This window comes from Hirundo rustica, chromosome 12, assembly GCF_015227805.2.
Source record: "Hirundo rustica isolate bHirRus1 chromosome 12, bHirRus1.pri.v3, whole genome shotgun sequence".
Taxonomy (NCBI): domain Eukaryota; kingdom Metazoa; phylum Chordata; class Aves; order Passeriformes; family Hirundinidae; genus Hirundo; species Hirundo rustica.
In genome coordinates, this window is record NC_053461.1 from 11342737 (window position 1) to 11370343 (window position 27607).

The 27607-nt window shown below is 43.5% G+C and overlaps 1 protein-coding gene across 4 annotated transcripts in view; it reads right to left on the bottom strand.

The window, feature by feature from the left end:
• GRIP2 (glutamate receptor interacting protein 2) overlaps positions 1-27607 on the bottom strand; it is a 267965-nt gene that overhangs the window by 183792 nt on the left and 56566 nt on the right. The window lies entirely within an intron of this gene.

The following is a 27607-nucleotide window of genomic DNA, read 5'->3' on the forward strand; positions in this document are numbered from 1 at the left end:
TTTGACCAGGCCTACATTAAAAACATCATTGTTCAGAAAGGAAAGGCCAAGGAGCCTCTCACCCCCAGGTGAACAAGCACATTGCAATACTCTGTGGTAGCCAACACAAAGACAATCAAATCATCTGTAGAGAAACTGCCTGCAACTTTTCACTACCTTTTGGGGGCTCCTTTGCAGGAGTTTAAATTCCCTGGCATTCAGGTGGTTTTAGAGTCTTTTTTGCCCTCTGCAAAGCTCTGAGCCAAACGGATGAAAGAGACGGAGTCTTCAAGGTTGCATGCTTCGAGTTTATTGTTTCTTATCTTACAATTTTCTCAGTGTCGAAAAGATGTTTGCCGCAGCTCGGACATCTGACGACTCCTCCCGTCCCAGGGCTGTCCTTATCTTTTATACTAATTGCTACGTATTCTTTGTTTACTATTTCTTACCAATGTCTATCACTATTACTAAAAAGGTCATCTTTACTCTAACTACTCACTAACTACTTTGTGCCAACATCACTGCAGAAATGGAGTGAGGGAACAAGAAGGAAGAAGAAGGAGACAACGCCCCAAATTCTCCATCTTGCCCCATTCACTTCAATGCCAGAAATCCCAAACCACTGTTTTTTCACCCTGTGATATGCTAAACTACTATTTTTCACACTTTTGTGGTCTGTAGACCCTCTTGCAGTGCAAGAAGCCTTTCCCATGGACTGAAATCAAAGCCAGTGTCTCTCTGAGCTCTGGGCTGGGGTCCCAGACCCCCCTCCCAGGTCCCTGACCCTCCAGGGCAACCAAAGGAATGCCCCGGGCTCCAACAACTACCCAGAGCTCCCCAGTTACCAAAAGCCTCAGAACAACCTTCTCCAAGCACTTCCAGCACCAACAGCAAGGCATACACGTGGCATCAACCACACATTAAATGCACTGAACAGTTTCTGGACTCTATCTTATGCAACACATAGTCAGGATGACCAGAAAAGTCAGACCAAGCTGCAACCTCTTCCAGCACCTTAAAAAGCTCACTGATGCCTAAGGTAGGCACAGTGCCTTTTAGTCACACACTGTTTGTAGGAAAAGCCTCTTACCCTGACAAGCATCTCAGCTAGACATTTTAACTACTTGCCCTCTGCAAAGAGTCCAGATTTATCTAAGCTATTGCTCTTACATAGAAAAAGACAAAACAAACCAAAAGAGCACTTGTGTTTTGAAAGGATTACAAAAAAATTGCCCAGACTCAATACTTTTAACAATAGGAAGAACTTTATGGCACCTTAACTACTTAAACCACCTACCAAAGAGCAGCACCTTCAGGCTCGGTTTAGACAGAAGGCTGAGGCATAATTTCATGCCACAGCATAGAAGAGAGTGGCAGTGGTTTAGCAGACACTGCTGAGAGCAGAGAACTACCACGATTCTTCACAATGTCCTCTGTGAGATTTTTAGAGCAGCCTCCAAGGCCATGCAAAAAACACTCATTAAAAATAAGGAGCCATGCATGGCCTGGGTGGGAAGGGAGAGCTATTTAAACAGATTGGCTGCATTTATGGCCTTCCTGCTTTTGATTAGGATTTTAAAAAGACAAAATGGAAGGCATGAGGAAGAAATGGTTGCAGGAGCTTGAACACAAGAAGAGAATTCAGACTGGTTTGGGCAGCCAGCACTCCCAGCCCTGCTCAGCACACCAGCCCCACACACCACTGCTGCTCAGCCAGGGCTTAAAGTGTCTCCAGCACTTTCCTCCAGTCACTTTCCTGCCTCAGAATCAGAAACGACCACTGAGTCATGTGCAGTGACTGGAGGAGATAATTCTGCAGTTATGAGCAAAAGCAGGCTGGTCTGTCTGATCACAGCAAAGAGAAGAAATAATCTACAAGCAAATGTCTCCATTAATATATGCCCCATATTTTCAACTTCTGCCTTAACCTTAAAACTGTTTTTCTGGCATTCTTCTAGTTCTCTCCTATTAATTCTTTATTCTCTGCAGCAACATCTTTCTGTACTCCATATTTAATTTATCCTCACAGCATTCCCAAGGTGTTAGCTGTTAGCTGCCACCCTTATGTTAAAAAAAGTAATGAAGCACAGATGCTAAGATCTGGTTTCAGGCCTACAAGTTCACACATCGTGCTTTCATGTGGGCTGTATGTGTCCAGAGATGCAGCCCAAGCCAGGAATCATCTCTGGGTGCAAATTCTCAGGTGGGGCTGATTGTTTCTCTTGGTGATTTGTCCAAAGTCTGAAAGAACTTGTGATAGAGAATAGAATTAAACCAAAATCTCTCAAATACCAATCAAGAAATGCCTCTAACAGACCCATCTTTTTATTACATTTCATACAGTTGCTGCTTATTTAATGTAACAGTGACCACTAGTGTCCCCTCTTGTCTCCTGATACCGCAGGATGCACTAACAGAGCCAGGACCCAGCTTGATCCTCTGCTACCCCTCAGAAATCAAACACCTCCTGGTAGAAAATTTCGTGTTTTACCACTGCACGCAGCTGTGCTGGCACTGGAGCCTCCTGGATATATTTTTATAGTGTCAGGTGATGTTAATTTTTGCTCAGAGCACAGTCCTGCCTACAAAGGGAAGGCAGAGCAGCATTCATCAAGTCCCACTTACCTGAGAGAACCTGTGTGGTTTCATTTCTGAAACGATTCAGCCAAAAGCAGTCAGCATTATCATCACTGTTGAGCCACACTGTCATTTGTCACCCAGCAGATACACATTTTCATGAGCTACTTTTTTCCTTCTTTTTCCCCTTCTAATTTAAGCTTTTAAGTAATAGAAATATTAGTACCAGCTAACACAGCTTGAAAAAACATTTGGTAACAGGACTTCACTGGTAGACAGAGAGACATCACAAATATGAACCAAAAATGTCCCTTACCATTGTTTTCATTATTGTTGGGAGAAAATGTCAGACACTCAGTCAAATGTCAAAGATCTACACCAAAAGAGATAATGACAGTAATTCAGTCGTCTCTGAAAAGCAACAGATCCCAAAAGCTGTTATTTTGACACTTTTTTCCCTCCCTTGGAAGCATAAATACCTCAAACAGAGGTGGTCTTCGAAGATTGCAGCATGTATTTTGAACTGAAAGCAGGGGCACAAGATTTGCTGAATCCACAGACAAGGGCACAGACAAGTCTACTGACAAGGGCATTGCCTGCTTTTTTACTGCTGTTTCCTATCATACACACTTGAAAGAAAATAAACAGAACTAGATTTAAGGACAAAAATTACACTGATGCTTTCGACACTGAGGCAAATACTTCCCTCCAGTGGAGCAGTACAGGATTGCTCTTTTTTTGTCATAAACCCTTCTCTGGCTATTTTAACTCAAACCATGCAAGCTGGTTTTTCTGGAGAAGGTGGAATCTCACTTGTGCTGGAAGAAGGAGCTACGAAAGAACTAGGAGTGTCCAATTACTAAAAGGGAAAAGCAGTCACAGGTTTATTTCACAAATTAAAACACTAAAATAAAAAGCCAGCTAACTAATCCAAGAACCTTATTACAACTTCACTGTCATAAATGTAGTAACTTCAACCAGTGCCCTTCAATTTATGCTGGAGAAGATGACATTTGCCTACTTTCATGCTGAAAAGAGAGCATGTCCAGCCAAAATGTCCAGAAACGGTTCTTCCTTTTTCAGTTTTGCTTTTCTCTCTCCTAAGTGCTTTACTTCAGAAACTGAGGTGCAGGTGCCAGATAAGTCCAGTAGAGACAGTCACTCTGCAGTGTCTTTACCCAAGGAAAAGGAATGTACCCTCCCTAAGAAGTCTCCTCTCACATTCATTCCCAAGGAAACAGACAGTTCAGAAACCACAACCCAACCCTAACAGTTAGAGTGTGCAGTCCTCAGCTGAGCTCAAGACAGCCAGAATGTTAAAACACAGAAAAGATTAAAAGAGAGTTAATCTTACTTTTTCCTGAAATTATTGCCACTTTTAAGGAAAATTTTAAGAAGGTAAAGGTGTCAGCAGCACGGACTATTGGTAAAAAGGGGTTAGACCTTTGGTGAAGATTAGATCCTCGTTTATGTCAAATGCATAAGCTCCTGTGGTGTTCTAGCACCATGAATAAATGCATACATCCTCAGTGTGATCTAGGAAACATGGATCTAAACCTACAAGCAGGTGTTCATCTATCATTTCCAGAGAAATCTGAAGGCAGAGAAACCATACTCCCCCACCAGCTTTGAACTCCAGAGGTCACCAAGTATCCCTACACATTGCTGTGCCCATTCCCCAATGCACCATCAGCTCGACTGCTTCACCTATGCATTAGTCCTTAGGGGTTCCTATGTAAATATTGTCACATTTACAGAACCGGTCCAGGCTCTTCCCCTACTTCTTATTCTTCTGGATCACCCCTCTGGCTGTCAGCAGCATCCTATTGTTGTCAGAACAACTGGAACATCAACAATTTATTGTGACTTCAGGTGGAAATGAGAGAAAATGAACGTTACTTGAGACATGCTTTCCATACAGTCTGACTAAACTCAGTCTGGCAATCCATAAACACAAGACTCTGCATCTCAATACTAGTGCCTAACAACGCCCATTGCTCCTAAATAAAATAATGTCCTTTTCTAATTTATTTTAAGTCATTACTAAGCACATTTTAAAGTTTATGAAGTTTTGTGGTCTCCCTTTACAGTGAATATATTTGGTTACAACTAGTCTAGTATTACAGATTGAAAAACAGGGTTAAACACAGAAACTCAAAAAAGCTTCCAAATACTCAAGACAGTGACCATTGCTGACTTTAGAGGAAGATGAGAAAATGCAGGGCTGTCCTTGGGCCAGACATCACTACAAAACTAGAGGATAATGATTTCCATTTCCACTAGAAACATGGTCGATTACCCGCTGCTGTCCTCCACACAAAGGCCCCAGGGGAAAAGGGATGATTTCCCAAGGGACCATGCTGCGCTGGCAGCCCATGTCTCTATGTCACCTGTCCCAGAAATCGCATGAAGGGTCAAGTTCCCTATGATAATGCAAAGTCATTATCACAAGAGGATGCAAGTCCAGACTCTTAGAAACCTGCCCTGTAAAGGAAATCCCAGCCGGAGCAGCAGCCCTCAACTTCTTGCCCAGGGTAGGTTGTGCCACAGCCTCGCTGTTACATCATTATGGATTTTGCAGTCAGTGTAGCCTCTAAGCAGAGGTGCCCTTTGCTTGTATAAACTAATTGAGCACATGTGTGCTTGACATTTCACGTGGCATTACCACCTTATTCCCTGTTCCCGGTGACAGTGTCAAAAGGGCAATCAATGCAGGCAAGGAGTAGGAAGTGCTGTATCCAATAGGTTAGGCCTTTCAGCTGCCAAAATGTGCTTTGCCATATCAAGTGATAGTGAATGAAACCAAGTTAACAAGCTGGTACAAGAATGAACTGATATCTCTGCTGCCTATGTCCTTCTAAATTAAAAAAGTTTCCCAAGTCAGAAAACATAAAATGATGACATTTCAGGTATGACCTCCATGAAACACTAACAAAGAAGTTCTGAATACCTCTTAGAAGTTTTTAATGGCCATACATTGAAAAGAGCGCCTGGGAGAGAAGTTGTGTTCGTTTCAGAGGCTGATGATCTAATAACAAACGAAAATTAGACTTATTGGGATTGGTGGGTTCTCACGTACTGCCAACCACGCTGTGCTCCTGAGAGTACTATTGGTTTGGTCAAGGACCAGCTGGTTCTGTATATGCCTGCTCACAGCAGCACAAACGCTGTGGGGAAGACTGCAAAGCATTGCTAATCATGGTGGCTCCTATATCAAGCATTAAACTGATATCCCAGCACTGCTTCTAGGCCCCCGGTTTCTAGACTTGTCAGTCTGAGTGAGCTTTGCCAGATGTTTGCCTGATCAGAAGATGTGGATTTGAGCCTTGAACCATCCTGAGCTTGGATCCTTGCTGCTCAGGAACTACTTTTCTCTTGGATAGTAACAGAGCTCTCAAGATTGATTTGAGATCTCAGTACCTCCTTCACCAGTTCAGGAAACATTGGGAGATAGAGCAGTGCCAGCAAGTGGTCTTTAGTCTGCAGTTGTCTCCCTGATTTCCAGGCCAAGCAGAAAAGAACATTGCTCCTGCATTGAACAGTTCAGTCCCACCTTGTTGAGACTGAAATCACATCAGCATCATTACAGTTGCCACCTCCAGCTCCTGCAGTGTTTCCCATCCAGTACTAACCACATCTGATAAGCCATCACACCCCTGTACAACTCTAAGACCAAACTCCAACTTCTACATCATTTCTTACTTTTTTCCTTTTCTAATGATTCTCTCATCCTATTTGCTCCATTTAAAGTCTCAGCATGATTTTTCCTGAGCTGACAGCATGCAAAACAGCTAAGGCTAGTTGTTGGGGTGAAGGGGGAAAGGGAAATCAACTTCCTTTCTGTTTCATGCATCATTACCAAACATCATGGGTTTTTTGGTTGTTTTTTTTGTTTGTTTGTTTTGTTTGTTTGTTTTTTTTTTAAAAAAAAAATCAGAACCATGCTGGCTTTGGCTTTAATAATATAGAAAGCAAAAAGAAGCCAACCCACTTCCCCACAGCTCCAAGACACCAGCCCCATGGCACCAATGAGCTTGGATAACAATGCCTGTAATTTTGCCTTAGACTAGCTGGATGTTCCTTTGAAGTTCAAAACTAGCTTAAGACTATTGGTTTTCTTGCTGATGTCTGTGCTTTGTCTTTCTTTGCATTTCCTGTGACTCTCTAGGAAAGGAAATGCAAACTTACGGTGTACAATCTCCCTAGCTAATCCTTCACTGCTCATCAGGATCGGTTTTCCACTCCACTTTTCCTCCATAGCTGCCAATTCTTAAAACCAATCATCCATGCCAAGACAGCTCTGCCACGTGGCACTGCAGGGTTGTTCAGAGAGGTCAGCAGCCAGAGACGTTCCACAGCTGTGGGTTGAATGTCACACACACAAAAAATCAGCAATAGTGAACTGAAATGACCAAATCCTCCTGGCAGAGCTAAATGTAACAACAGATTAGAGCTCACACACTTCACCTATCTTCAAAGAACACACAGGCTGCTGAAGCAAAGCCATCTTTTGATGCTCTGTGAGGAGGATGGGACACCCTCAGATGGGAAAAAGACATGCAAAAGTCCTCACCACTGGAGCTGGTTGCTCCACTGCTAAAATCCAACACCATCAAAGACACTACAGCATGTTGTGTACTCAGAGGACACATCACCTCAGTTTCTCAAGAGCATGACATCTCTGTGTCACGGAAACTGTTGTCATATTCAACTCCTTTCCTCAACACGCCTCCTTGCAAAAAGGGGATAATATTTTGCTTTTGCTATTTTTAGAAATATGGATTTGGAAGGACAGACCAGAGTAGTTCAATTCAGTGCTGCTGGGCTACTCCAGAGGCTGCACAACCAAGTGGGCTGGAAGGACAACCCTTAGTTGGGGAGAGAAAGGGGAAAATTCATAAAGCACAACACTGACACCAGCATGTAGCAATGTAAGCACAGTGACAAAGCTCTTAGCAAGCTCTTCTGTTGTGGAAGCAAATGCAGCCCCTCTTGGAGAAAAGGGTATAAAATAATGTAGAATTTTAGAAACAAGTAGGCAAAACTCTCCTTCCTTTCTTTGGGAAGTCTTATGGCACCTGCAGGCTACAGAAATACAAACTGTCTGTTAAAGAAAAGGCCAGTAACGGCAAGGTGACAATTTGCCACAGTTCCCAAAGCCTTCAGCGATGATGTTTTGTGTTAGGTAAGGCACAGGAACAAGGAGACAATGACAGAGGGAAGAAAACAATATCATCCAGCTATCCTAAAGCTTCAGTGCAAGAGTCAAAGCAATTATTTCCACAGCTTCACAAACCTTTGCACCTTTATGTTAATGTGTCAGACTTCATTATATTAACTGTACCTTATTTTGCCCTGGGAAAAGAACATACATATAAACATATATCTATATCACATATGTATACACACACATAACGAGAGCAATTTGTTTAGAGAGAGGAAAATGAAACTATATTCTTATTTATTTTTACTCTTCATCTTCCTGTTCTACTATTCCTTGTATTTTACTCTTTGACCAAAAATGCTCCTGCATTGACATTTCCTACTCCATATACCCTCTTCCCTCCAGAGGCTCACAGAGACAGGACCATTTTTATTATTTTCACAAATGCCTTGTAGATGATGCCAAAACACATCCTAAAAGTAGAATCAACATTTGTATCCATCATGGGGAAAATGAGGCACAGGGAAAGACCTGTCCAAGGATGCTCAAGAAACCATTGACAGTCTCTGCTTTCACCACACAGTAGCACAGACATGCAGGTTCGTATGAAAGCATCCTTATTAAAAGGACAGAAATCATCCCCAATGAGTGGATATAAGTGCCAGAGATCCAACTCAACAGCTTCGTAAATTTAGTAATGTTATCAGTCCTTGAGGCCTTTCCAGCCTTTTCCTTCCATCTTCTGCTTTCCAGCTCTGTGCTACTGGAGCGGCTAAAACCAAGCTGCTCCCACAGCACTCATCTGCTCCACAATGCAATTTTGTACTCTGCTAAAATACAATGCACATGACTAAAAGCAAAACAGTCACCACAGTTAAGGGCTGCCACAGCTTCCTATGGTTTTACTGATCTCGTGCACTCTTCTCACCCACCACAGACAGGAGCACAGACACCCCCAGTGTGAGCAGGAAGTGATAGCCCAGCCAGTCAGAGGAGTGCAGAAACTCCAAACCTCTCCATCATCTCCGCAGGCTCAGCCTCTTCCTTCTGCTAGATCAGCCCTCAGCAACTGCTGATCTGGCTGAAGTCCATTCTCCTCTTCCTACACACCCTTATTTCCTCAACAACATCCTCACACTTCCCCCTCTTGTCCTCAAGTACAGCAATGCTCTCAGCAGTGGATATTCCCAGTGACTGATCTGAACCATCTTCCTCCTCGCTGTCCTTCCTTCAAACTTTGTTTTTTCCCACAGTACCAGCTCTGATACTTAAGCTTTACAGGTGTGAACATGCAGGCAAAAGCAAATTTTATACTCAGACATTCAAATATTTGCAGGCCACACGTTTCCAGCCATCCATCTGCAAACAATATGTGCAAATACACTGTTGCAAATTCACGCTGCTGTGGTCACATACAGGGAAAGTGCAGCATCGCCAGCTGATGTACACACTGAGTTGCCACAACATGAATTGCAAACAGCTTGAAGGAATTGTTCAATTAACAGCTTCAGGCCAAGAACTACAGACTGAAAAAAGGTTGTTATTAAATGCAAACACTGAATAAATATGTGAATTTTGCTATTTCTTTCCAGAGGAAAGAACAGAAGGAAAAGCTTGGAATAAATTCTGCACTATAATTATTTCCTCCCTTTCTCCTCCCACATCTTCTCTCCTGTTCCTTGCTGAGACACAAAATTTGTGGGTTTGGTCACTTCACCCTTCCAGAGTTCTCCCAAACTCCTAAAATTAGTTTTTTGCTGAATGTCTGCAATACAATTTCATTTAGGGAACATCACAGAAGTTGAACTGAGCCATCTGTTTCCTAAGAGAAAAAGAAAATTATTTCTTTTATGCTTCTGCCTATGGTTTGTGGGTCACCAAATTAAGATTATTCAGGCACAAAAGCGTGTAAGGACTTGTTATTTTTAGAAGAACACACACAGATTTCCTTTTTAGGATAATTAACAAGCTAACATTAAAACAAACAAACAGAAGCAACAACCAAAGTCCAGCCGCAAGCTTTCATGCTGATGGAGATATTCCTCCAGGAGGGGCTGTCCTTGCTCAGAAATCCTGGTGGCACTCTGCTCATCACTGTGAGTGCTGTGCAGCTGGTGAGGCTTGGAGCATCACAGGACATGGTGGTAACCTGCACCTCCCCTGTAGCTGCGTTCTCCTGTGTCTCTGCTGAAAGGGAGGAGCATGGGTGCAACACAAACACATAAAAGGTTGATAATATGTCTAGGGGCCCTAGTCCTCAAAAGGATCACTCATGCTACAAATAATCTCAAACACCGAAAAACACAGTCCAGTCAGTGTCCAAGTTACAGTCTGTGCAACACCCTTGGCCTTTCATAGGGAGGAGTATGGGCCTGTCTGTCAAAATATCCGTTACAGACTAAAGCAGGATGTAAAACAGAAGAGCTCACGCATTTGGGGCTTTTCTCCTTTGATAGAGTCAGATTTTTCATCCAAATTCTCATTTCTCCATTAGGAAAATGAGAGCAAATCCCCAGGATCTGCCTCTGTTGCTCTGCAATCAGTGCCACCTTTGGGTTCCCCAGCAATAGCACTGGGTGTCTCCATGCTCAGTCACAAACCCAGATCCTTAAAAGACAGGACCACTGTGCAAAACCAGGACAAGTAGCCACAATCCTTCAGCTCAAAGAGAGCAAGGAGACAGTCTGTGGAGTTGCTGCATCACCAGCGCAAATCGCTGAAACCTCTCTGCTAACCTTTTCCCACAGCACTCAAGCTTTGGTCAAGGGCACTCACAAGCAAGTGCCTTGTGCTGAGGGCTGCTGTAGGGCAAAGGCTCACCCAAAGGCTTGGCCACTACGACCAGACACAGAGCTGGGACACGGCGCTTTCCCTTCCCATTTCCCAAAAGGATATTTAATGGACCGGAAAGCTTTATTTTTCACAACAGAGCCAGAAATAAAAGCACGGGACCGAGACACGCTCCTGCTCAGACCTCCCCTCCTGGATGCTATCGCAGCTGTCAGGAAGCATCAGAGCAGCTGGGCGTGGAGGCCGGCGGCGCCTGGCAGCGCGTCCCTGCACGCCGGGAGGGCAGCCCTGGCACGGGGCAGCCCTGGCAGGGGGCAGCCCTGGCAGGGGGCAGCCCTGGCAGGGGGCAGCCCTGGCACGGGGCAGCCCTGGCAGAGGGCAGCCCTGGCAGAGGGCAGCCCTGGCAGAGGGCAGCCCTGGCACGGGGCAGCCCTGGCAGGGGGCAGCCCTGGCAGGGGGCAGCCCGAGAGCCACCGCCACATAGCTGCACCTGAAGAGTCACCCACACGGGAAAGGATCAATCCCAATTCAGCATCCAAAGAGCAGAAAGGGGGAAAATCATAAAAAAATACACAGAAAGGGGAAAAGCAAAGAACAAAGCAGAGCAGCATTCAGCGTTCCTGTGCAATTGCCTCAAACAGAACAAGGATCGGTAACGGGTTGCAATTAAGCAACAAAATGTGCCCTCTGCATCGATGGATCATAAGGGAAGGAGAATTTTGCACACAAACACGTGCACGCACAGGAAGGTGGTCACACACAGAGGTTCCTGGGAACAGAACCCAACCTCAGCTCTGTCAGTAAATATAAAGTATGTTTACAAATATGGAAAGCTGTCAATGAAAGCAGAATGTGGCCCAAAAAGACCACAAGGCTCAGCTGAACAGTTTCCTTTTTCCTTTGTGCACACAGGCACGTCCTAGGTAGTGAAAAGAAATACAACCAAAGCAATCCTTCAAACATAAGGATGAGTCTCCAGCAATTTTCTAGAGTTAAAAGTTCTGCTGAAAATTACTATCAGGTATCATCATGCAATAGCACAGCTTGAAAACATTCAGCAAAGACCAGAGTTGCAAAAAAAATTTTAAGAGAATTGAAAATGCTCTTACAGTGTTTTGAAAAGCAGTGATTCTCTTACAGTCATGTGAAAACATTCATGGCTAGTCAAGCTCACATACTTCAATAAGTACTTTGTTCACTTTTTAATGATTAATAAATAGTAATTAATGAGTTCCACTCCATGTATCACCATTTTCCCTTCTCCTTATTATTATTTATATGCTTTGCCCATATGAGCCAGCTAACTAAGCACTTGTAAAGGACATGCCTCCTTCAGCTTATAGTGCAAAGCAGTAAAATATTAATATGTATTACTACCCTAATCAAATCAGATGATAATGTGCTTATATCCAGGAATTAGCTGTTTCAGAGGGGTTATCCAGCATCTGTACAAACCACAAGATCATGCCTTATGTGTGCATGTGTAATGTACTGCACAAAGGAACTTTGTTATCCTCCCTCTCTTCCTTGCATATCTTGCCTGGAGCAGCCTACAGTGAGGCACTGAGTGGGCTTGTGCTTATTGCCTCCAGGATCCTGTCCCAGGAGCTGACCCACTTGCTGCCCATCCACCTCCCTCCATGTGCTCCAGTGAATCCATCCCTGATCTCCTTCCAAGCTGAACTGCATAATGGAGAAAAAAATTAATGACAGGAGAAGGAGGGGAAGAGGATTCAATGATATAGGATATAAGCTCAGTGGCTCAAACTTCGAGAAGATCCTTTTCAATAATGATCTTACAACTCAAGTTCTTTAACCTCACCCTGACAGCAACACATTCTGGACACTGAAACACCTTGGCATGTACCTGTGTTCCCTTTAGCATCCCTTGTCAAAGGCTCCAAGACAGACAACGCATTAGACAAAGTATAGCCTACAGTACTGCTCTGCTCTGCTTGGGCAGAGCCAGAGGAGCAACACAAGAGGATGTCTTCAGTCCTGCAAAGATGAGAAGCCATGTTCAGGTAGGAGTGCTACTGCCTCCAGGCAAGGTGGGCTCAAGGCTCCCAGGACCACATGGAAGCAAACACATTGAGGCAGAGAATGGTACAAATATAATTGAACAGTTGACCAAGAATTCAAAACCTCTTTCTCCAAAAGCCTCCTTGAAAAGGGCTGTAATAGGTCACATATGTCCAACACTAATACCTCCCTGACTACTTGCACGTTTTGCCTGCTCCACCTTGCATTCCCCTTTCAGACCCTCAAAGTCAGCCCTGACATAAAACACTTATATTCAGATTTGATGCTATTACAGCGGCAGTGTGAAAGCTTTCAAGCCATTAAAACCTGCCCTGCTGATCTCTATCATTTTATATACTACGCCATGCTAACAACTGGATGGTAGTGTCACGTTCACTGGGAAATTTGCATTTTTCCTTCCCAGCACATATGCATCATGCAGATCCCAAAAGCCTGCAGAAGGAAGGTGGTAGGATGTTCTGCCCCCAAAAAGCCCAATGCAATTGGATTCTTGCATCTGCAACAAGATAGAGTGAAACCAAAGACAAGAAAAACATAGAGGAAAAGCAGTCAAGGAATGCAACAGAGATTTTTCTGTGATGATATGCTTGAAGAGTCTTTGTGCCTCATTTGCTCTCTGCTTGGTGGAAGGAGGAGACTCTGCCAGGAAAGCCCACTACAAATGGGAGCCAGCTTGAAGGCCAGATGTGGAGCTCAGCTCACTGGCCCAAAGACCATACTGGGTCAGGCTGGAAGAAACAATCCAAAGAGCACAGCACTGCAGTGGGGAAAAAAAAAAAAAAAATCCATCCTTTCATTCTTCGAAGAAATGAAGATTCTTGATTTCATTTTTTGATTTGTCCTCATATTTGAAGCATGTCCAAGACAAGTACTATCTTCTCCCTTAAGCGAGCAAATCTGCACCATCATCTCTGTGCCCGGCTCCCTGCCTCGCAAGAAGGCATCTGGAAGCAAGACAGGCAGGACATGTCCTGTAAGAGGGTCATTTCCCTGCCCCCTGTCAATGATAACCAAGGCCCTGGTGTGCAGAGTAAGGCTGTCATCTAGTGGCAAGCAAGCAGCCCGCAATTAAATCTCATTAAGAGTCCAGCAAACCCAGACCTGTGCAATGTTATGAAGGTCCACGAGCTTTTGCCATCCTCACCCCTCTCCTCTCCCTGCAGACCTGTGCATGGCAAAGACAGTATTTCTTTGTGGCATCACTTCTGCAAAGAGAATTAATCTTTTAGTACTGTCTGATAGTAAAAATTTAGACTCATCTCCAAATTTGTCAATGCCCTTGAAAATGTCTGGCTGCCACACAGAACTTTGGTTTGTATTTAAAGCTCCTTTGCCCCCTCCATGGAGGGGCAAACTGCCAATCCAGCCAAGAGCATCCTAGGTCAGTTATTTGTAAAATAACTAAAACAAAGGGAGGAAATAGGGAATTTTTTCTCATCCCAGTTCCTGCTCACCCCACAGGCAATACTCCAGTCATTAAATCAGTGTCTAGCGCTGCATCTTAGTGCAGTAACAATTCCTTGCTTGCCTTCACCTGTGGAGCAACAGCCAGCACTCACTTGGCAAAACCCAGTGCTTCCAAATTCACACCAACTACTTTAGAGGCTGGTGTTGCTCCACAAGACAAGTTCTTTGAGCGGATGCTTTATTTGCAGTAATTCTTTGTCACTGTTTCCTGTCTCTGGCGCAGGCAAATTACCACTGCCTTAAGTACAGGAGGGACATGCAACATCCTCTCCCATTTTATACAGTCAGATATGTCTAGAAGCACTCCAGAATCATCTCCCTACCCTTGCAGGTCATACAATGGTTATAACATGAGTTCAGGATGCCACACAGCTGGTTTGGGTTTTTGCACAGCCTCTCTCTTAACATCCATCTCAAGAAACTGATTATTTACAAACTTAAAATTTTTACTTCCTATATTATTAACCAGTCAGGAGCTTTGCTGAAGAGCACCTGAGTGCAGTCTCCCTGCATGTTTCCTACTCAGACATCCAGCCTAGCAACATTTTTAAGACTGGGCAAAAATTCTCAAGCAGCACCATTTTTCTTTCTCCCAAAATAAAGCAATTTGCCTCTCTTCTCAAAAAAAAAACCAAAAAATCCTACCACCCACAAGCAAAAAACTTTGCATTCAGACTCATGAAAGCAATGAAAAAAAAAAAAGAAGTGTACCCCTTCTGTGTAAAATACCAACCAATCCATATCTCCCTGATCTACCACTGTCATTCTCTTTGGAAGAGAATTACTATCCAGCTCCAGTCATTTTGTCCCTGTCAGGTCAAATTGGATCAGCTCAATGAGCGCTGCTTTTATTTGCAGTCATGTCTGAAACAGATAAATCAGGCCAGACATCAATGGAAAAATCCCAATCAAGTGAGTGTCTCAGAAGAAAAGTGTGTGTTATTACAGGGCAGCAGCATTTGAACAGATTAGCAGGTTTCTTGCTTCTTACACAGAACAGTCGATGTGTGTTCACTGAAGTGGGAGCAGTGTCATGTCCTCTTAGCCTTGGGAGGGAGGGATCTTCAGCTCTCCACCACAGGAATCCTGAGCAGCAATAACTGCAGGAAGAGTTTGCCAGTCCCTCCACATGGCACAACTCAGCAAGTCATCAGATCTTCACAAGGGAGCAAATAACATTTAACTTTATTCTTGTACCACCTGAGACACTTCTGGACCTTACAGGACACATTGGAGTCCATAACACACAATCAGAACAAGGGCCAGCGTGGTCCCTGCTCTCCTGGCAAAGCTCAGCTCACACCAATTCCTGTATGCTTCTCTTCAGAGCCAGGAGCAATCCCAACAGATAATGTGGAAGCTGTAGAAACAGGTACTTCAACAATCAACAAGATTGACCTCAAACTACACACCAGGAGAAGACACTAACTCTGCTTTCACACTTGCCCCTGACTTAAGGGACTGCAGCTCTCTCTATGGAAAGCACACTGCGCATTATGGAGCAAGGTCCCTGTGGCTCTGTGTGCAACAAAGAACAAGAACTGATTCCAGTTGATGACTGGTGATTTGATACGTTTTCTTATCAAATAGCCTCTTGTGCCTAGGCATTCTGTTCTCAATCAAATTAAGAGACAATGGACTAAAAAAAAACCCATAAAGTTAAAAGAGCATTTTTCAGAGAAACACAATTTTCCTGGTGAATCAATCTATGAAGCTCAATAGTGTCCAACACCACAGAGTGGAATGTTTCATAGATTCTTTCACCTCAGAGTTTCAAATGACAGATTTATCTGCTTTATCTCCTAGGACAGGAAAATCACATCAGGCTCTCAGTGCAGAACAGTTGGTGACCACTCGCTGGAGAGAGGCTGACATTCTCTCTACAATAGGCAAAATCATTTACAAGGTGATTGTAAAGACCTCTGCAACTCCACGAAGAAAGAGTTTTCAAGCTCTTCTGGACATCACCTGACCAGCTAAACCATGAGTCCAGAGAGCTCTGGTAGATCACCTTCTGTGTGCACTTCCAGCATTAAAAACAAAAACACATTTCCTAACCCAATGTGACTCGAGCAGGCCAAGCTACACGCTATTTCTGGAAACATGCCTTGAGCAACACTTTCATTAATCTACAGCTGTTTGAGCAAATTATTAAGGCTACAAAGCTACAGATCTTTTCCCTTTAAATCAGACATTATTGTAACTGAATATTTCTTGTGGGCTTTGAAAGTCTGCTTCTGGAGCAGGAAATATGTAACAGCCACTGAAAGTACAATTTATGGTTGGTTTTTAAACATAAGTAAACAATGCAGGCATCGAACATGCAAACATAACTGTAGCATCAGCCTTAGACACTCAACAGATAGTCTTCTCCATACCTTTGCACTTAAACACCTGCAGTATAGCACTCCAGCCAGCTCTAAACCCCACTAGGTTCTCCTCCAGGGTCTTCCCTTGTACCAAACTTGTTGATGTTGATATCCATGAGAAGCTGCACCAATCTCTCTTTCTTTGGGACTGGTTCGTTGTTTTGTCTTTTCCAGACATGGTAGAAAAAGACTCCCCAGGGCAAAAAATACCCCTTATTACATTTTAATGTAGGACTTGGCACCATGAAGACTTAGTCTGAAACTTCTGGGTACCTCAGATGTGAGGTGACTAGAGATTCCTTTAAGTGGCAGGAGGTTTTCCAGGGAGCTGATAAAAAGAGGCACTTGGGGAATCCAGAAATGCACCCAGAAGCAGAAAGCCACTAACACCCAATTCCTGAAGAGTAAGAAAGCCCTACAATTCACCCTGACTCTGAAGCATCCTGCACCACTCCAACCTTTGGGGCTGACTGCTGTTCTGGTAAGCCTTATACTACTTGCTTCCAAGAGCTGGAAGGATAGGAATCTCCAGGAGAAGTTTGAGGTTTAGGAATGATCCCAGGTCCATCCTGCAGATCCTTCAGCCCTTGCACCTTCACTACAATGTACCTATGATCCACAGTCTCCAAGTCTTGTCATCTTACACTACTCATGTTTCACCCAGAGGAGGACTCCTTCCTCCTGTATCACACCCCTTCCAACTTAATCCCCTTTTTTTCTCCTGCTTCACACCCAATCTTGCTTGCTTAGGCTGACTAATCTCTCCCACACAATGTCACACACAGGCAGCAATCCTTGCTCTTCCATATCAAACACTGTGGGTGTAATCCTCTGTTCCATATTTCTGCAGAACTTCCGTCTTTCTCCTGCACCCGTCCTTTTCCCTGTCCTCCCACAGTCACACAGTCGTAGACTCTTGTGCTGAAGGGCTCAGAGAGACTGGCACACCACTCTGATAGGCACGTGGGATATCTACCCTACCCTGCACACTTGCTACAGGCAAGCCCTGTATAAGTTTAGCTCATTCTAAATTCACTGACAACCCCACCCAAAGAAAGCTGAGACCTCCTGTGAACTGGATGCGCAAAATTAAATTAACAAAAATTCATTTTCAAAAGCACCATAAACATTTGCTCGTGGTCACATATTGACTGCTCGTTGCTGTGACTGCTGTTCTGCAGAAGCCCTCAAAGCTTCTCCCCCCTTTCCTACCAGCAATGCCTGGGAGCAACATGGCATCAAATAGGATTTCTGTGGCAGTGAATATGCTTTCTCATTGCTTTTTATATTTTTGTCCCTTAGTGCTTGCTCCATCAGAAGTTTTTCCTCTTATGGCATTTCAGTTCAGCAAGCTGCACATCATCCAACCAGTGATCAATGCAGCTGCTTCCCAGCCCTCCCACGGCACTGCTCAAACAGGGGCTGGAGACGCACAGTGAGACACCCACCAAGGGCTGACAGGACTTTGATGATGTGGGTACAATTCTCTCCCTGCTCTTTTGCAAACCCAGATGACTAATGAAGTATATTACATTCTCAGCAAGTGTTTTATGCTTTCTGTGGCCTACCCGAGCTAACTGCTTGCTGCTTAATGAACTGGATGAAAAATACGTCTTTGGAGACCTTGATCCAAGCTTCACTGAATTTGGTGAAGTCATATCAGCAGAAGTTTTGGGCAAAAGCTAGTAAATATCCTAATAGTCAAGAAAAAGAAGGTATTTATTCTGATTCCAGGCATGCTATCTTAAATCCAGATTGTTTCCACTGGATTAATTCTGTAAGGTGGAGGGGAATAAATGTTCTTAGTGTTTTCTGCAGTCACTCTCAATTAGGCAGTGGACAACATTTGTCCCTGTCACAAAGGAAAGTATTCTCTGCCTTACTAACCCTTTGAGCTCCCCAGTGTCGCTGATTATGGTGTGGACAAACACATCCAAGTTCTCAAGTCTTGTGCATTGCCAGTGGCAACAGCCCATCACTCTGATCACCTCTCACTGCTGAAAAGAAACTCTGAACCTAAGACCCCTGACATCACTAGAAATAGTCCCTTGATATCTCAGCTCAAGAACCTCTCTCTTGACCCTTTGGGACTAAAACAAGATGTATAAGGCCAAGAAGAAATCACCTAACTTCTGTTTTCATTACCACCCCAGCCAGCTGGGTTCAAGCCTGTGCATTTCCCCAGCCAGTCTTCCAGTTCTACAAAACAAAGGATTTAAGGCTTCCAGTAACACCTCACTGCTAAAACCTCCTGACTGAGTAATCTCCTTGTCCCAGGAGTTGCTCAGCAAGGCCGAAACTGGCGTCATACCGTTAAATCAGTTTCAGTTCAGATGAGGCTTCCACTGGTATGCTACTGTGAGGTGTGATCATGGAAACAAGGTTGGTAGGATCAAGTGAAGATCTTCAGCCAGGTTCCAGACTCTTGTTACTTGTTTTTCCCCTAGATAAGCTCAGACAAGGGTGAAACATTTTCAGAAGCACATTGCTGAAGCAGCAGGAACTTTCTTGACAAATGGTCTTTCCACACTTAATCAAGAACATTGTACAGCACCTGGATGCTCTGAATGAGGAAAATAAGCAGCAATTAGGTGCTCATGAAACCCTTTAAGATGAGAGAGAATGAAGATGCCAAGAGAATCTCCTCTCAGGTAGGTACCACACAGAAAATCATGAATACAATCTACTTAGATATAAAGGTTCTTTCCATTACTCCTCCGTCCTCACTTGCTGGCTGCTGCTGGTGGGAAGAATGGCTAAAAGATTCCTTTATAGCCCAGGAAGAGCTGAGAGAATTTTTCATTATTCTGAACCTTTACCCTTGAGCACTTCAGCATTGCAGATGAGAGATACAACCCTTACAATTAAAGATTCATTAATTGGTTTTGCTTTCTTAAAAAAAAAATAAAATAAAAAATTACTACAAGGTTCCAACTTGTACCACCTGGGCCTGAATGGATCCATGCACATGAGTAATCAAAGACCAACCCCAGGACCCTGACTTCCACCTTAATTGTCCTCCTTTTCCTCCTCCATCTATCTACTCCCTCCCACTGCACTGGTGGCAACACTAAACACAGCAAAAAGAAAATTATAATTCTAAGTAGCTTGCCAGTCTCAGCATTAGTCTCTTCACTGTAAGATTCAGAGTATAAAACTGCAGCCTACTCCTTCTCTCCATGATTTTACATGCTGCCTCCAACACACTTCCTATCCTCCTCCACCAGTGACTCCATCATCTCTGTTTCCTGGGAACTCCCTCACAGCGACCCAAGCACTATTTAAAAGCAAGACTTCATGGGTGGTACCAGACATGACTTGCAGCTTGCTCCCCAGGCAGTGCACTGAGGGTGTGTGGGCTTCAAACACAGCTCCTTCCTGCAATGTGGCCCATTAATAAATCAAACAGGACTGACAGTGCTGCAGTGTCTCCCTGCTTTGTCTGAACCCTGAGTGCTCCTCAGGAAGGCTCTGCTCAAACCCTTCATCACTCCTGCCTAAGATACTCTTCCCTTCCTGCTGAGGAATGAGGGGTTAAGGCAGCATCTTCTTCAGTGAAGCAAAAGACACTTTTTTTTTTTTTCCTGATAGAATCAGCATCTGCTAATGAGGTACCATTGTTTCAGAAAAGTTCTGTCAGCCTCTTGAAAATGCCATTTTGATCCTTCCTGAGCCTCTACATGCAGCTTTAAAATTGCATGCATGGTTAAACAGAATCCACTTTCATCCACGTTGGAAGAAAAAGGAGGTGCCTTCCTTCCTCAGTGCACTGGCTTTTTCAAACTTAATTTCTCTTTCTAGTATATTTCTTGAAAATCTGACACATCCTCTACATGTTCCTAATAGACAGCCGCTTTTTATGTCCCGGGGAAATGTTCTTCCGTTTTCCCAAAGTATAATCATCAGCAGAGATGTTCTCTAAAACACATCAGACAGGCACAACATACTGTCCACCCTGCTTTTAGGGATTACACTCTCACTGGGGAGTGGGACTTTATCTATTTCATTCCACTAGGACAGTAGGATCACAACTAAGCAGCCCCAGATATATTACCAATATTATTAGTAAAAGGGTATTAATATTTAACACAGCCATTAGTGCCACCAGTGTGGGAAGGTACCCAATTAATATTATAAGGACTGTAAAAAGCAATTCAGAAAGAACCACAGGGCACATGGCTAAATACCATTAGACTACTCAAAGGATGAAGGAGGACTCAAGCAGAAGAGTATAGGTTGCAAATTATCCCAACAGGCTAAATTGGGATTATCTCTAAAAGTTTGTGTTTAGCTCAAATTTTTCACAGGGAAGAGGAGGGGAAAAGTAGTCCCACAATCTTAAAGTGAATAATAGAGTAGTGTTTTGGTTGTTGCTGCAAGGAGAAACAGTATTTGGTAAAAGCTAGTTCATCTTCCTCTTCACACAGTTGCAGTGAGGCCATACAGGGGAATATACATGAATTTTATCTACCCCCTCCTGTACCCACCCAGCCTTGTTCCCTTGGCTGTATTCATGAAACCACCACCCTTCTCTACTCTCCCGCAAAACACTGGCATAATTCAAATGCCTAAAAGGTTTTTAAATCCTAAGACTTCTGTTGCTGTGCACTACACAAGGAAGTCCCAAGTCAGCATGCCTTTAACTCTCTTGTTAGTTCTGTGATAAGAATCACAGAATACTTTTTATTTGGTGAAAACCACAGAATGAGTTAAGTTGGAGGAGACCTTAGAGATCATCAAGTCCAGCCTTTAACCAGACACCACCTTGTCAACTAGATCATGACACCAAGTGTCATTTCCAGTCTTTCCTTAAACACTTCCAGGGATAGTGACTCTACCACCTCTCTGGGAAACCCGTTCCAATGCTTTGACAACCCTTTGTGTGAAGAGATTCCCCCTAATGCCCGATCTGGACCTCCCCTGACACAGCTTGAGCCCTTTTCTCTTGTCCTGTCACAAGAGAAGGCAAAACACAAAGCAAGGCATGTTGCTGCCTATGTTCCACCTTGGTTATTATAGAGTCAGGTAACAGGTTATCTATCATATGTTGTTTATGTACCATGAGATGGGGAGAAATAAATCACCCGCTGTACTCATCAAACCACCTATGTTAAGCCATCCCCTTACCCTTTGGCAGAAAGTGATTTTCCCATGCTAGGAGTGTGATTTATCAGCTCCTCAGTGACTTTCTCAGCCCATACACCCTACTTGCCTTGGTACCTGCATGAGAATCTGCCTTTTTTCCCATGCACACATCCTACACAAAAAGTCAAACATGTCTGCTGCCTTACTGTTAACCCTGGCCACAGCCTGTTATATTGTAACTACTTTTCTGCAACAAGGGCCAGGACTGGTCTCCCTCCATTAGAGAAAATATAATAATAATTGGGGGGTTATGGCTCTCCCTCCAACACAAGTGAAGCTGCAGTCTTAGGTGGAAGCAACTACACACAGAACAAAGCATCTCGCTTTGGGGGTTTAAGCCCCCTTGGGCCCCTGAATTGTTGCATTTGACTACGCATCCGCTTACAGATCCACCAGCAATCCAGCACTTAGGGAACACTGATGCCTAAAATCCTACATGGCATCCACTGGCCAGCCTTGACAGACTCTGGGCCATGCAAAACTGCTGCTCAAAGCCATGCACATGAGTCTCTTCTTTAGTGCCACTTCTAAACCTGGCTGCATTTGAAGAACACACCAGAACCTGACTGTCACAATTCAGAAGAAGTCATCAAAAAGCTTGCCAGAAAAAAAAGAGCAGAGAGGTTTTGTTTGCTTAATTAAAACTGGCTTCATACTGGAAATTATCATGGTTCATCTCAAATAGCAATTAAGAAAGCAGGATGTGACTGCTGGCTTTGCTCAAAACATGAGCTAAGCCTTTTCTGGACTCCAACAAATCCAAATAATGATGACTTAGCCCAGTATGGAGTAACAACAGCCCAGCACTGTCAGTCTAATTTTATCCCAAGTCACACCCCATTTACATTTTCTCCGTGGTCCTAAATTTATGCTCACACACAGATAGTGTCTAGTTTTGCAACAGAAATGACAGAAAAATCTTGAAAATGTGATTGAGCTGCAGAGGAAAATCTCAAAACCACTGGTAAATGAAAAGAGAAGCACTTTTTTTCCTTTCAATTTCCTCATTTTTGATGCTGTGTCTTGAATTTTTAATGCTCCAGCCACGAGTTTTGAACTGGCAGCCCAGGGAATGATGCCAGACATAAGGACAGAGGGCAGGACTCTGGCACCCCATGCTCATTCCATTAGCAAGAGCTTTGGCCTGAGCCACAGTAATCACCAAAGCCTCTCTCTCTCAGGCTCCTGAACTAAGCTGATTTACACCAGGCAAAATCCAACCATGGATACTTCCCTCTGCTCAGCCTCTGAGGGGACCAACAGGGATTGCTCATCTCCTGGAAACAGTGCCCTCAGTGATCCATTCAGCATAGCTCAATCCATGATATGTTCAATACGTGACCCATTCAACGAGGCTCAAGAGGCATTCGCCTCAATTTGCTGGACTCTGCATTGTGCTGGGAGCACTCCGTTTTCCATTATAAGACCCTGTCTTTTGCTGCTTAAATCTCCACCAAATTTGAGTGGATTTGGATGACATTCTCCATGTCAGGTTACATACACACTGGCACATATATATCTGTGCATAGATACAATTTGGGAGGAAGGGTGAGCATTTCATGTGCACAGTTCAGCTGTTTCCCAGGCTGATGGAAGGACTGAGCTCAACCACATCCAAAATGTCCTCGTCACCCCAAACAGCTGCAGTCTCCTGACATACCCACAAACTTCAGTGTTGCACCCAGTCACTTTGGGTCACTTTGCTCTCTGACTGTCACACATTGCAGTGCAACATTTTATGCACTGTCTATACACAGCATTCTCCCTGTCCCAAGAACTAGTTTGGCTAGCTGTAATTTTTGGGGTGCAACTGAGATCTTTGTTTCTATCAGCAACAACTCTGTGGATCTATGCATCATTCCCCATGACCCAGATGAAACATGAAAAGTGTTACAGCTGTGGCACAAGACTGGTGACAGATCACAGGTCTTTGCTGAAGACAGGAAGGAAGGACAGCACAGAGGTATAAAACACTTTGATAAAGCCTAATGTTAATTCAGTTGGCTCTGTAAACTTTTAACGAGGACATAAAGTCTTTTCCAGGACATCACAACACCCTTTCTCATCTTCCTCATGTAGTCACTAGGACATGTGGCAGCACCTCCCAGACTCTGTTTATTATTTTCATTACTTCAAACTGCAGCCCTAATAAGAAAGTGTTTACTCCCACCTCACTTCTCCTTGCTCCATCCTGTATGTTTGTGCACGGGAACAGGGTGCATCCCAGTAGCAGCAGATTTCAGACACGGATATTAAGAAGAGATAAGATAAATTTCTTAAAGAAATAGAAAAAACAGGCGATAGCTTTTGATGTGATTAGATTGGAAATTAAAATCTTGAGCTTTGAAACGCGTGGGTACAGAAGCAGTTGCTCACATGGGTCAGCCAGGAGCTGAACTAGATGCAGGGATGCAACCAATGGTAAATGTAGATGGACAGAGCTGAGCCCTCTCCCATTCCAGACCACGTAAATCTTGTCTCCAACAGAGCACAGAAGAGGTGGGCACATTTGCCCTGACACTGCTGAATCAATGGCCACAGGATGCCTGTTCTCACCATGCTGTGGTCCTGGCAGTGCTGGCCAGTCCCACACCTTCCTCCTGAACACAGCACCCTCCTTCCCTCAGTACAGTACAGACACAGTACCAAGGTGATTCATGAAGTTCATTATTGAGTCTTAGTGCCTTGATCTCAGAAGCTGGACTAGCGTACAAAAGCAGCCATAAAACACACCAAATGTGACCATACACTATGTTAGGAAAAAAATCCACGAGTCAGAAAATGACCAACCAATGTTAAACATCCAGAAACCGAGACACGTAAACAGCAAACAGAAAGAGGAGCTTCATGTAAACTGAAGTAAAGACTCCCCACAGACTACAGAAGGCAATGAAAGAAATAAAAAGGAGACTCAGTCTGGCTTTGAATTTTATTTTCTCCTTTTAAGCTGCTACTGATCTTCCCCCCCCTCCCCAATATTCAAATATTCACTGGCACAGCTTTCTATGCAAATAACCAATGGGCAACCTAAGAAGTGTGGCACAGTTCTGTTTCACAGCTCATATAAAATATCGCTACTTCAAAAATCTATGACTTACTGGGATGTGTTAGAACTTGCCAGTCTTATGACACTGCACCATAGGAAAGCACATCCCAGTAAGTTGAAGAGAAACAAATGCACACATTCTTACTGCAGTCTGGTATGTTGGTGAAAAGTTTCTGAGAGAGTTACATCATTTCTACACAACAGAGAACAGAACAGACTTTCAGCTCTACTGTTTTCACTCTGCCTCTCTCAGTAGCACTGCACACAGTCAGATGAAAAAATAATTTTGCTTAAGGACCCTCTTACCTCCCAATGCTTGCAATCAAGAACTGTGAGGCTGACACCAGATTGGAGTGAAATAGTTTATAAGTGCTCAAGTTAAGTCAGAGAAGGTCACATGTACCAGACTACTTCTCAGATCAATGAAAACACAGAGTAAAATGAAAGGAAAAGATGAAAATAATTAGTTGATCTCTCTCTTGGTTTAACAAAGAGGGGAAAGAGCATCTATACACATTCTGACTTTAGAAAAGCTCATTACTTGTCTCAGCTTCAGAGTGCCTACACCAAGGGATCACCCCAACCTACATTCCATGTATCTCTTCCTACCATCCTGTTGTGGGATATCAGCAGCACAAGCTGCAACATCTCCTTCCCAGACACCATCTATAACAACACTCTTTTCCTGGGTCCATGCTTCTGGGTCTCTATTTCTATCAAAAATACCCATTATTAACCATATCAGGCAGAAATCTCACAAATTTAAAGGAAGGCACCTCATGTTCTTCCTTCATCTTCCCTTCCTATGTCAAAAATATGATGTGAGAAATGGAAGTCATTGGATAACATTTTTCAGACCCTTCAAAAACCACATGAGAAATTCATCCATCACTCACTTGAAATCACCAAAACAAAAAAGTCTGAAACAAAGCTGCAGCACAGGGGAGTCCTGTCAGCTCTCTCCCAAACACCACAGGCTGGCAGTTCAGGGATTGCACCACAGTTGATGCCACATACCAGCTATCTGTCTGAGATCCTTCTCACCTGAGGGCTGCAGTGGTCTAGGGCAGAGCAGGGCAGGGCTCAGCAGCTCAGCAAGCACTTGTGGGCATTTGGAAAGGTCACACATTTCATTAAGGGACTATCAAAACCTGTGACAAGCCTCTCCTCCACTCCCTGCAAATCTGTTAGTTCACGCTTTACTGTTAATTATGCTGAGCCTGAAGCGATGCTTGCGAGGCTTTGCCTCCCTCGCACGCTATCCTAAGGGGTCTGAGCCCAGGGCCCTTTGATCAGAACTGAGCTGGGAACCGTGACTCTGCTTCCACAGGAGATCCCCATAACATCCATCACCAGGCTATACACAGGACACATTAATAAATCAGAGACAGAGTTGGATTTTAGTTCGTGGTCTGGAAATTGGTTCCAACAGCTTATCTGAGGTCTGTTCAATCTTTGCTCTACCCATTTCAAGGTTAAATAAGTGACCTGCCTCTGTCCTCTGATCTCTTGGGAATCTTACAGAAGATAACCCTTTGTCTAGTACTGATGTCCTATTGCGACTGCTTAGGCTTCTCCCCGTGAAAAGATCAGGAGAGACTGAACAGGGGTAACCAACAAAAATAACCACAGTCACTGAGAGGGTGCATTGCAGCAGGTCATGTCTCAGCTGCCCATTGAACTATATCTGGAAATAAATCTGAGGCACTCTAAGCATAACAGTCCCCAAACAGAATATAACCCTAATCCTGTTCTACTCCTTCAGCCACAAAAAGAAAGTTTGCAGCTGCGTTGCTCCAGTAAAGGGTAAATGAGATTGAAACACACTGGCAAGACATCCCAATACTCTCTTTGAGTATGGATAGATATAAGTACATTTCCACAAATGTTATGGACACAGAAAATCAAAACATCTAAATACTACAAAGAGATCAAGGATTCAGCAGCATCTTCCATATACAGCTACCCTATCCCTCCATCTCAGCAACAAAACTTTGCACATCCAATGAAAGGCACTGTTTTAGGAGAATATGGTTTTTGTTGATGATATATTTTGAATATCCTCTTCATTAAAAATAAAACACAATAAGCTTCCATAATAACAGCAGCACTAAAGGAATCTCCCACCACTAACCCTCAAAGTAATTCTGCAATACAGATTTTCCCCCCCCCCCCCAATCAGTACTGCTTTTCTTTTTGGAAGGATTAAATCTTCAATTTAATGCTGTTTTTATGGGAAAATAATTGCATCATTATTATTTCCACCTAAATATGCTCTTGCAGGGGAACAGGGCAGCTCTAGCCCTCTTCTATCTTCTTCTTTCAGGTATAGAGCAATCTCACAGGTAGGACCTGCACTGAGGCAGGGCTTCACTTCCTTCCTCTGGTTTTGCTTTGTTTTTCAGCAGAATTGCTTATTGAAAAAAAAAAATCTTTCTTATTATTTTTGCTAGTTCATATAAAGAGTGAATTTCTCTAGACACGGATAAGGAACCACTAAAAAAAGAATGGACATATTCTATTCCAAAACCAAAGTCTGGAATGTTTGACATTTTTCACAGATTACCTAAAAACATGAATAAGCAACAAAAATGTGTTCCAGCAAAATATTAAAACTGAAATAGCAAGTATTTTCAGTACCATTTTGCTTCCTTTGAAAAACCATTTCTCCTAGAAAACAAATTGTGATGAAAATATTTTAACGAGGCACATGGCCTTTCTATGAGATACAAGCCATGCAGTACATGAAAGGAGACTGCTTCCTGGCTTTCTCACTGGGGCTTTCTACAATTTTCTTTTGCTTTCATTTCAAACAAAGGTCAACATAAAGGGAAAAATACTGGAGCTGCTCTCTGCATGTGGGAAAATGAAAAAGGAAAAAGCACAACTGTCAAGGTTCTGGCAGAACAATCAATGAATTAAACAATGTTTCTGTGTCTGACAAGTGCTTAACAGTCTTGGTCTACAATCTGGTCTCCTGTGGAATACACACAAAAATATACAAGTTATAATACCCCTACTATAACA